Here is a 12,130-nt window from a genome sequence, read left to right as displayed (position 1 = left end):
GGCTATGGGGCAGTGTGGGAATAGGCCACTATCTGTGATATACTGTAAAATAATTCAGACTTTTTATTGTTGTTTTGTTTCAGGAGCAGTGGGATAGAGAAAAGCTATGCTACCTTTTTCCTTTACAGTCTGCTCAAAGTTAGAGACTGGATTATGCTGACTTTTCTGATGACTTGTATTTTTTTGTCACATTGATGTTATTTATTTGGAAGAGAAGGGAGCAGTCTCTATGAAAGGCATGACATTAAGTGAAGATTCCTTTTAGTTATAGGCCAGGCACAGTGGTACATATCTGTAATCCCAGTGACACTGGAGGCTGTGGCAGGAGAATTGCAAGTTTTAAGCCATTCTGGGCAATTTAATGAAACTCCAGCTCAAAAGAAAAAAGAAGCAGCAGCAGCTAGGGATGTAGCTTAATAGTAGAATGCCTCTGGGTTTAATCCCCATTACCACACACACATGTACAAAGATTTCTTTTAGTTATAAATTTAACCTGTATGTTTGTAGACATTTGGAATTTCCTGGTTTGGGGGTATGGGTTTGTTTTGTTTAGAAGTTTTTTGGTTTTTTTTTTCATTGATTATTCTCTCATGGGCTTAGAAGGAAGGTAGTAAAATCTACGAGCAAGACAATTATTTCAAATGTTATTCCTTCCCACTTCTGTTTTGCAGAGCATCAGAACTGATGTTTCTCTTTTGTCTTCATTCTCTATTTTTTTCTGCATCCTGTCATTCATGAAAACATTTTTTTTCTTTATATTTTTTTTTCTCTTTGATGTATGAGAACTATCACTTATGTATTCTTTCTTTTAAATATTTAAGCCTTGGCTGTTACTATAGGTAGAAAGAGGATAAATTGTCAATTACTAGAGCACTGAAGAGTATGAAACCTTGTTTATCTGCCCTGCTTTGTTCGCCATTTCTGAGTTTGCCTGTTCCTTTTTAAAAAAAGTAATGGTATTCTTGGAATGGTGGAGAGTTATTTTTGTATTTTGAACTAGAACAAGCCTTTTGTTCTTCTGTTGCTACTTCTAGTTAAGTTCTGCTGGACCAGAAACCGGTATCTCACTGCCCAGTGATTTTTGTTATTATCATTATTATTTCATCTTCCTGTGATAATGGCTGTCGGATGCACAAGTTCCGTATTCTTGGCAGGACCTTAGGACAGCTCTATTCACTGAATGTTCTCATTAACTTTTCTTTGAACTATGTCAGACAAGTTGAATTAGATTAAACTTACTATATTTTTAAAAAGAATTTTATATATATATATTTTATATATATATATATATTTATATATATATATTTAGTTTTAAATTGACAAAGTACATTTATGTATGTATTTATTTTTAATTTTTTTTAGTTGTTAATGGACCATTTATTATATTTATTTATATGCTTTGCTGAGAATCAAACCCAGTGCCTCACACATAATAGGCTAGCACTCTACCTCTGAGCCACAACCCTAGCCCTTTATTTATTTATTTATTATTTTAATATTATTTTTAGTTGTTGATAGACCTTTATTTTATTTATCTATATGTGGTGCTGAGAAACAAACCCAGTGCCTCACACATGTCAGGCACGTGTGCTACCACCGAGCCCCAGCCTCAGCCCCAGCCCCTATTTATTTATTTATTTAAATATATATTTTTTAGTTGTAGTTGGATACAATACATTTATTTTATTTTATGTGGTGCTAAGGATCGAACCCAGGTCTCGCACATGCTAGGTGAGTTCTCTACTGCTGAGCCATAACCCCAGCCCCCCTATTTATTTTTTAATGTGATGCTGAGGATCAAACTTAATGCCTCACATAAGCGAGGCAAGTGCTCTACCACTGAGCTACAACCCCAACTATCTTTGCCTGTTTTTGCTCTCTTGCAAGTTAACTTGATTCTCCTTTTGCCAACACATTTCCATTATTTTTTGAAAAATCCATTTCAAGTTATATTTTTAGAAAACTTGCCATGATTCAAGCTGTGTAACTCTTATTAGTCTATACTCTTACTTTTTGTATTAATGAACCTTTTTTTTTAAATGGGGTACTTGTGATTTAATAGCCCCTACACTTAAAAGTTAAATCTTTTTTTTTTTAAACAGCCTGCTATTTTATTTTTGAAAAATTTTTTCAGTTGTAGATGGACGCAATACCTTTTTTTTAATCTGTTTATTTTTATGTAGTGCCAGGCATCAAACCCAGTTCCTCATGCATGCTAGGCAAGCACTCTACTACTGAACTACAACCATGGCCCCGAGCATTATAATCTTTTTTTTTTTTTTTTAAGTATATTTGTTTTTTAGTTGTAGTTGGACACAATATCTTTATTTATTTATTTTTATGTGGTGTTGGGGATTGAACCTAGGGCCTCACCTAGGCAAGCACTCTACTACTGAACTACAACCATGGCCCCGAGCATTATAATCTTTTTTTTTTTTTTTTTAGTATATTTGTTTTTTAGTTGTAGTTGGACACAATACCTTTATTTATTTATTTTTATGTGGTGTTGGGGATTGAACCTAGGGCCTCGCCCATGCTAGGCGAGCGCTCTACCGCTGAGCCACAATCCCAGCTCCCTCTTTTTTCTTTATTATCAAAGTTTATTGTTGGGGTCACTTTCTATCTATCAGGGAGTACACTATATCTGAATGTGCTATAGTCATTCTAGGGTAGCAGCCATTCTGCAGAACAGCTGTACTAGGGCTCTGTTAGGCATAGTTCATGTTAAGTCATGGAAGGAAGCCCAGGAGACCAAAGCAGCAGTGCCATCACTCCAGGAATGCTCCAGTGCTGTACAGCCTGTTATGCATCACCTCCGTTGGTGAGGAGACTCGAGGTGCAGGGCAAAACGGGGGTCGAACCATTTCTATTCTCTTGGCAAGGTAACTGGCTCCCACATAGGAACTTAAAACTAGGTCCTGTAGCATCTTTTAAGCTTCCAAAGCAAGAGAAATAGGACATGGAGAAAAGCTAGGAATTGGGCCACTGGAGGAAAAATTAAGGAAGGAATGAAAAGTAACAGGTTCTGGGTGCCGTTTTTGGATGTGCAAGAATATAGTAGTTAAGCAGATGGGTGAACAATTCAGATACTGAAAGTTATTTGGAACTAGAAGTTAATTGGAATTTCCCTCCTAGGGGGAAACTGGTTTAAAAAAGATCAGAAAGGTGAATCACTAACAAGAAGATGAGCACCTGAGTAGAAATAGGCATTTCAAGATGCCAAGAACAACTTGTAATACACCTGTGACCTTCGTCTACAGAAAGAGTGACTGCAGCAGCTAGTTAGCAGGCCCAACCCAGGAATGATGGCTCTAGCAATGGCTTCTTCTGAGGTTCTGGCACAAAGAGTTATAATCTTAAGGAGAAATAAGAAGTGAATGGATTTGTTTTTCTGTCACTGTTTCAAATTTCTGTTGCATTTGAATTTTAGATATTTTTTAAACTCCAGATTTTGATGATATGAGCAAGAGCAAGGATCTTTCTTTTGTGGGATCTTGTGAACTGTTGTCACTGCTCTCAGCACCTGCCTCAATATGGGGCAGATTCATCAGATAATAGGATATCAATGTAGGGAAAAAGAGATGATAGGTATTAGGGAGTCTCTGTTTAGTGTTTTTTAGAACAGTAAGTATAATGACTTTATCATCTTACGTGAGATTATTTTTTGGAGACTAATGATTGAATGTACAAAAAAAGACATAGTAGGTTTCTAAAATAACCATCCAGGTTTTCTCTGCATACTAAAGTTTGTCCATATTTGTTATTGGAATGTTAGAAGGATGGCTTACTTGAGCTAAAGTCTATTCCTGATAACCTGATGATTTAATTTTACGTTCTTTTCTATTTTAGTGGGGTACAGGAAGGGTACTGAAGGTCCAACTTAGGGACACTTCATCACTGAATTACATCTTTTGCATCTGTAGTCCTTTTTATTTTGAGACAGGATCTCACTAAATTGTTGAGAATGGCCTGGAACTTAGGATCCTCCTGCCTTAGCCTCCTGAATCCATGGGATTACAAGCCTATACAGCTGCACCTGGCTATTCATCTTTTTTTTAAAGCTTAATTTTTATTTTATTTCTCTTTTTTATATACCTTTATTTTATTATGTTTTTATGTGGTGCTAAGGATCAAACCCAGTGCCTCACATGAGCTAGGCAAGCACTATACCACTGAGCTACACTCCCAGCCTACATTCTTTTCTTAATAAAATTGAGTTCACATCAGTTTAAAAGTCTTTTTTGGGGGGGGTGAGGGAACCAGGGATTGAACTCAGGGGCACTCAACTACAGAGCTACATCCCCAGCCCTTTTTTTTTTTTAAATTTAGAGACAGATCTCACCGAGTTGCTTACTGCCTCATGATTGCTAAGGCTGTCTTTGAACTCGTGATCTTCCTTCCTTTCAGGCATGCATTACTGCACGCCCAGTTTACAAAGTCCTTTTAGGTAACTTTGAGAACCAGAATCACATATTATCTGAGGGCTTTTAACCTGATTTGCTAAAACCCCCGTGACACTTTGCAAGGGAGTTGGCTTTGCTGTGGAGATTTTAATTAAGAATAGGACCCTGACCTATTAGGAAGTGGAATGATAGCCGGTGTGGCATACCCCGTAATCCCAGCTATGTAATCAGGAGGCTGCCTGGGCAATTTAGGGGGACCCTGTCTCAAAAAAGTAAAATGGGATTGGGGATGTAGTTCACTGGTTGAGCACTTGCCATGCATGTGTGAGTCCCTGGGTTCAATCCTTGTACTGTTACAAAAAACAAAAACAACCCCCCCCCCAAAAAAAAAAAACCTGTTGAGCTATGTTTCATCTTCCTGACACAGTTTGAATTCATTTGATGGACAAGAAGAAAAATTTCCGAGGTTAATTATTTGTCTGAACCTTTGTGTTAGAATTGAAAAATTATAAATCAATATCCTGACCACTTGTGCTGCCACCCAAGTCATGTCAGGCAAATCCTCAGATTTGATACCATTATTCCATGTTCAGAGAGCAAACAGTCCCCAAGTACACCCGTTACATCTGGCTACAAGTGCAGAGTTTCAGAATCCCCAGGACCACCCTCAAGTTCAGTAATTCTCTAGAAGGACTCACAGAACTCACTAAAGCTAGTTTACTGACAGTTATAATTTATTACAGCAAAAAATACAGATTAAAATCAGCAAAGGAAAGAGACATATGGGCAGAGTTCAGGAGGGTTCCAAATGCTAAGCTTCCATTTTTCTCTGGATGTCTGTGACTTCCTAGTGGAATCATAGACAGTGTTTAATTTTTCCCATCAGTGATATGTGATAATACATACAGAATATTGCCAACCAAAGAAACTTACCTAAATCTTGTCCAGAGTTTATATTTGGGCTCTAACACATAGATTTGATTGACTACCTGGGGAGCTGACCTTAGAATGACCTCAGAATGTCATTCCAACATCAGGAAAAGCCCCAACCATAAATCATGTTGATAGATTAGCTAACATGGCTGGGTCCCCAATAAACAGACCCTTTTGAAGAAGACATTCTAAGGTTACTTCCAGGTGTTGAGGGCAAGCTGAGGGTCTAGCTCAGGGTTAAACCTCTCTTTGGTTAAATACTTGATTACTACAAGGTGTTTAATTTTCAGACCCAATTAAGATGAAGGGAACGAAAACTAATTTAATATTTTTGAACCACACAAATTTATTTCAAAAATTTAAATATATGTTTTTTAAATTTTTTTTAAAAGTAGATCCAAGTTGATAGGCCTCCCAGGCAACTGAGAGAAGCAAACTCAGATCATCCTTTGTGGAACATACTTCAACCCTAGCTTCAGAAGATTCTTTTCTTCATTTTAAGCATTCAATTTTTAAAAAATATTTATTTTTAATATATGTGGTTGGACACAATACCTTTATTTTGTTTATTTATTTATTTTTATGTGGTGCTGAGGATCAAACCCAGGCTTTGCCTGTGCTGAGCCACAACCCCACCCCCTATTTTAAGCATTCTTAAAAATATATTGCTAATATGTGTAATCTGGTAATAATTAACAATAAAAATAAAATCACAAAATAAACCAGTCATTGTAAATAAGCATTCATAGAAACCATTGATTCAGGTTCATAGAAATTTTAGGTATTGTCGGGACTGGGGATTTGGCTCAAGTTGTAGCGCATTCACCTAGCATGCGTGAGGCACTGGATTCGATTCTCAGCACCACATAAATGTAAAATAAAGATATTTTAAAAAAAGATATGTTATTTCTTTAAAGAAAAAGAATTTTTAGGTATTGTAATAAAAAATAATAATATTTATTATATAATCTTATTCTTATTTTTCTTAGTATAATTTTGGTTTTTTGAGACAGGATCTTGCAAAATTGCCCAGCCTGTCCTCAAACTTCAGTCTTCCCAGCTAAGATTACAGGCATGTGTAACTATTTTTTGAAGCTGGGGAATAAACCCAGATCCTCACACATGCTAAGCTCTACCACTAAGCTACACACCCCAGTAGATACTGGAATTATTGGATACACAAATAGGTGGTAATCTCCCTAAATTGAAGAGACAGAAATTCTTAGAAAGCTAAAGCAACTAGAATTTATAGAGCAGAGTATAGGTGATTTTCAGTTTATAAACCCATCATAAGTTGGGAATGTCATAAGTACTAAATTCATTTAATACTACTAATTTATGGAACTCTATGGCTTGACAGCACAATTTATTGTAAAGTATTGGTTGTTTACCTTTGTGATCATGTAGTTTATTGGGAGCTATAGCTTTATTGCTGGTATTGAGGAATGAATCCATCACTTTTTACATGTTTGGTCTACCACTGAGATACATCCACAGAATTTTTTTTTTTTTTAATTTTAGATGGACACAATGCCTTTATTTTGTTTATTTTTATGTGGTGCTGAGAATCAAACCCAGTGCCTCACATATGCCAGTCAAGTACTCTACCACTGAGCCACAACCCCAGCCCCATCCACAGCACTTTTTAAAGTTTTGTTTTGAGACGGTTTCACTAAGTTGCCTAGTGTTGGCCTCAAACTTGTGATCCTCCTCCCTCAGCCTCTTGAGTAGCTAGAATTAGAGTAGTAGCACCACTGTACCCACCCTAAATGTGTATTTCTTTTACATCATTGTAAAGTTGGAAAATTGTAAGTGAAATAATTGTAAGTTGAAGATTCTTTATTTGAGAAGACAGAGTTTCACATGAGAGCTACAGATTTCTGCAGAGGTTTCCCCTATACCTGTACTTTTTATTTTATTTTAATTATTTTTTAATGTATATATGACAACAGAATGCATTACAATTCTTATTACACATATAGAGCACAATTTTTCATATCTTTGGTTGTATACAAAGTATATTCATACCAATTCATGTCTTCACACATGTACTTGGGATAATAATGTCCATCACATCCCACCATCATTTCTAACCCCATGCCCCTTCTCTTCCCCTCCCACCCCATCTAAAATTCGTCTATTCCTCCCATGTTCCCCTTCCTTACCCCACTATGAATCAGCCTCCTTATATCAGAGAAACCATTCGGCATTTGTTTTTTGGGGATTTTTTAATATAGTAGTCATTAGTTGCATATGTATCTTTAGTAGGACTAACCACAGTTCAAGTGTTTAATAGCCACAATTTCATTATCACAGAAAGTTCTTTTGGACTTTACTTCTTTGACTCTTTAGTAGAGTACTCATCAGTTCATGGGAGGGAGGAAGCTACCCAAGCAGAGACAGACTATTGGAACGGATGGAATACAGGGACATTAGTGTTTTGTATTTCCACTAGACAAAATAGAAACACCTTGTAATACCTTCAAGATTGAGTCGAGTCCTTAGAATGGTATTGCCTCTAGTGATATCAAATTAGCTTTAGTTTAAATGCTGGACCAATCTAACAAAACATGAAAACATGTTTCAGAAGAATCAAATTGTTTCTAAGTCACTGAGTCACAAAATAAAGTCCAAAATTAGTTAAAGGAATATTTAAAATCCCAGCAGTTAGCCATGCTGAGTTGGGAGAATTGAATTGCTTGAGCCCAGGAGTTTGGGACCAGCCTAGGACCTCATCTCAAAAATGAAAAAAGAATATGATAAATTGTGGTATAAAGGTGTATTAAGAATTGTAATTCAAAATAATAGTAATAAAAATAATAAGAGAGCTCATGTATAATGGCAAAAAAAAAAATGAAAAAAGAAAGAAAGAAACAAACTTCTAGCAGCCAACAATGTAAAATTTAATTTGGCATCCACTCACAAGTTATCAAGTATACAAATAAGCAGAAAATAATGAGAAAAAAGTTAGTAAAAATAAATTCAGAAATGACAGATGGTAGAATTAAACAAGGGCATTGCTAATTATTATGTATGTTCAGGAAGACATTTTGAGACATGAGAGATAAAAGTGATCAAAACTTAAACTTCTAGAGATGAAAACTACAATGTCTGTGATGAAAAATACAGTGGCCAGATTGACAACAGATAGTACTAGAAAATAAAAGATTAGTAAACTTGAAGACATTGCAAAAGAAACTTACCAAAATGAAAAATAGGAAAAAGATTGAAAAAAAAAATGAACAGAATATCAGTGAGCAGTAAAACATCAAATACTATAAGAATATGTGTAATTGGTATCTCAGGAGTGTTCAGAAGCAATACTATCTGAAATTTTTCTAAATTTAATGAAGACTGCAAACAGATCCAGAAAAGCTTATTTATGATTTTTTCTTCATCACAGATCTTAAGCAGTTTAATTACAGTATGCCTTGATATCTTTCTTCGTGATTTTGTTTGGGTTCTTTAGCTGTTTGGATATATGGAACCCAAAACAGCAAAACAACAAGAAAAGATATAACAAGGCACATTTTAATCAAATTGCTAAAAACTAGTGATGATGTCTTTTTTTTTTTTTTTGGTGCTGAGGATTGAACCTAGGGCTTCATGCATGCTAGGCATACTTTACCCCACTGATCTACATTCCCAGCCCCTAGTGATAAAGTCTTAAAAGTAGACAGGGGTGGGGGGAATTATATATATGGAAAGAGAGAGAGAAAGAAACCAAGGTGTTACAGGCTGAATTGTGTCTCCTCCAACCCCTGAAAATTCATATTAAAGCACTAATCTCCAGTACCTCAGAAAATGGCTATATTTGGAGATAGGATTTTTAACGAGAAGATAAGTTAAAAGAGATAAGTAAGCCCTAATCTTTTTTTGGGGGGGGTGGGGAGGTACTGGGGATTGAACCAAGGGGTGCTTAACTACTGAGCCACATCCCCAGTCCATTTTATATTTATTTATCTTGCTGAATTGTTTAGGGCCTTGCTAAGTTGCTGAGGCTGACCTTAAACTCATGATTCTCTGCCTCAGCCTCCTGAGCCACTAGGATTATAGGTGTGCACCACCATGCTCGGCAAGGTATGCCCTAATCTAATTTAATTTGCAAGGAAAGGAGATTTAGACACACAAAGGTACACCAGCAGCATGGGCCTGCATGAGGAAAGACCATGGGCATCCATGAGGAAAGGCAGCCATAGGAAGTGACTTTAAGAGTCACTCCATTTGACTTCCATATGGCCCTTTTTTGTATTTTATTTAGAGACAGGATCTCACTGCGTTACTTAGTACCTCACCATTGCTGAAACTGGCTTTGAACTCATGATCCTCCTGCCTCAGCCTGTCCCAGGCTGCTGGGATTACAGGCATGTACTACTGCACCCAGCTATAAAATTTCTATATGCAGTGAAAATACCTTTCAAAATTGAAGAGGAAACTGTTCAGAAAAGACAAATCTCTTAGAAAGTGACTTAGTTTCAAAGTGCTAAGAATTAAGAGAAAATGAGTTATTGCTAATGAGTATAGGTTTCTTTTTATATGCTGAAAATGTTCCAAAATTAATTTTGGTATTGGAAGTACAACTTGAATATAATAAAAGTCACTGAATTGTATACTTTTAATGGGTGACTTATATGGCATATGAATTTTATTGGTTAAAAATGTAGATGAAGGGCTGGAGCTGTAGCTTATATGTGGTAGCTTAGTGGCAGAGCAGTAGAGCATCCCTGGGTAAAATCTCCAGTAATATAAAAGAAAGAAAAGACAAAAAAAAGAAAAAAAATTAAATTGACTGCCTAAAACAAAACCAAGAAAACTGACTGGGTGTGGTGGTATATTCTAGTAATCCCAGCCACCTGGGATGCAGAAGCAGGATGATCCCAAGTTTGAGACAAATAAAGACATTCTATCTATAACTACAAAAAATTTTTTTTAAAAATGTAGGTGAAGGGGCTGGGGTCGTGGCTCAGTGGTATAGTGCTTGCCTAGCATTTGTGAGGCACAGGGTTCAATTCTCAGTACCACATATAAATAAATAAAGATCCAGGGACTGGGATTGTGGCTCAGCGGTAGAGCGCTCACTTAGCACAAGCAGGACCCGGGTTCGATCCTCAGCACCACATAAAAATAAAGGCATTGTTTTGTGTCCATTTACACCTAAAAAATAAATATAAAAATAAATAAATATCCATTGACAACTTAAAAAAATGTAGATGAAGGCAGGTATGATGGTACATTCCTGTTACCTCAGCTACTCAGAGGATTAAGGTAGAAGGATGCAAGTTTGAGGCCAACCTGGGTACCTTGGCAAGACTTTGTTTCAAAAATAAAAAGAAAAAAATTTTTTTTTTTCTTTTGTAGTTGTAGAGGACAGCATGTCTTTATTTTATTTGCTTATTTTTTGTATGTGGTGCTCAGGATCAAACCCAGTGCCTCACACATGCTAGGCATGTGCTCTGCCACTGAGCCACAACCCTGGCCCCTCAAAATAAAATTTTTAAAAAAGCTAGGGATATAGCTTAGTAGTAGAATGTTTGCCTGCCACATATAAGGCCCTGGATTCAATCTGCAATACTGGGGGGGAAAAAAAAAGAAGGTATAGATGAAATAAAGCTTTTCCAAACATACAAGAGGTGATAGAATTCATCAGCATCAAACTACTACTCCTACAAGAAATGTTGAAGATAGGAGAAACTAAACCAGATGGAATTTTAAATCTGAAGAAAACAAGAGATGCAGAAATGTGGAGAAAATATTTCAGATTTTTTTTTTTAAGTCACTTTAAAATATAATTGGGGGGCTGGGGATGTGGCTCAAGTGGTAGCGCGCTCGCCTGGCATGCGTGCGGCCTGGGTTCGATCCTCAGCACCACATACAAACAAAGATGTTGTGTCTGCTGAAAACTAAAAAATAAATATTGGAATTCTCTCTCTCTCTCTCTCTCTCTCTCTCTCTCTCTCTCTCTCCCTCTCTCCCTCTCTCACTCTTTCTTTAAAAAAAAAAACAAAAAAACAAAAAAAAAACCAAAATATATAATTGGGATCAGGCTCAGTGGAGCATGCCTGTAATCCCAATGGCTCGGGAGGCTGAGTTAGGAGTATCACAAGTTCAAAGCCAGCCTCAGCAATGGTGAGGCACTAAGCAATTCAGTGAGACCCTGTAATCACAGCGACTCATAGGCTCAGGGAAGAGGATCACAAGTTCAAAGCCAGCCTCAGCAACTAAGCAAGGTTTTAAGCAACATAATGTGACCCTATCTCAAAATAGAAAAAAAAAAAAAAAGACCAGAGCAAAGGTTAGTGAACTAAATGGCAGAAAAGTGATAGGAAAAAGCAATGAAACCAAAATTTTTTTAAATGAATGAAATTGATAAATTTAGCAGACTTCCTAGGAAAGGAAAAGACTCATATTACTAGTATCAGTAATGAGGGAATATTACTGATGATTCTGTAGGCATTAAGCAATAATGGAAGCTGAGTGTGGTGGCACATGCCTGTAATCCCAGTGACTCAGGAGACTGATACAGGAGGATCAAGAGTTCAAAGCCAGCCTCAAACAACTCAATGAGACCCTGTCTCTAAATAAAATATGAAATAGGGCTGGGAGTGTGGTCCAGTAGTTGAATGCCCCTTAGTTCAATCCCTGGTACCCCTCCCCCCCCCACACACAAAAAAAGGAATACAATGCACAATCCTGTGCCATTAAATTGACAGTTTATGTAAAAGGGATAATACAAAAAAGGGCTGGGGAAGTGGCTCAGTGTTTGAGTGCCCCTGAGTTCAATCCCCAGTACCCTC

At 36.8% G+C, this 12,130-nt stretch overlaps 1 protein-coding gene across 15 annotated transcripts in view; it reads left to right on the top strand.

Annotated features, from left to right (window-relative positions):
• Positions 1–12,130, top strand: part of R3hdm2 (R3H domain containing 2) — a 150,329-nt gene that overhangs the window by 51,366 nt on the left and 86,833 nt on the right. The gene's annotated exons all lie outside the window — the stretch shown is intronic.

This window comes from Callospermophilus lateralis, chromosome 4 (assembly GCF_048772815.1).
Source record: "Callospermophilus lateralis isolate mCalLat2 chromosome 4, mCalLat2.hap1, whole genome shotgun sequence".
Lineage (NCBI taxonomy): Eukaryota > Metazoa > Chordata > Mammalia > Rodentia > Sciuridae > Callospermophilus > Callospermophilus lateralis.
This window is presented reverse-complemented; position numbering and strand designations above follow the sequence as displayed.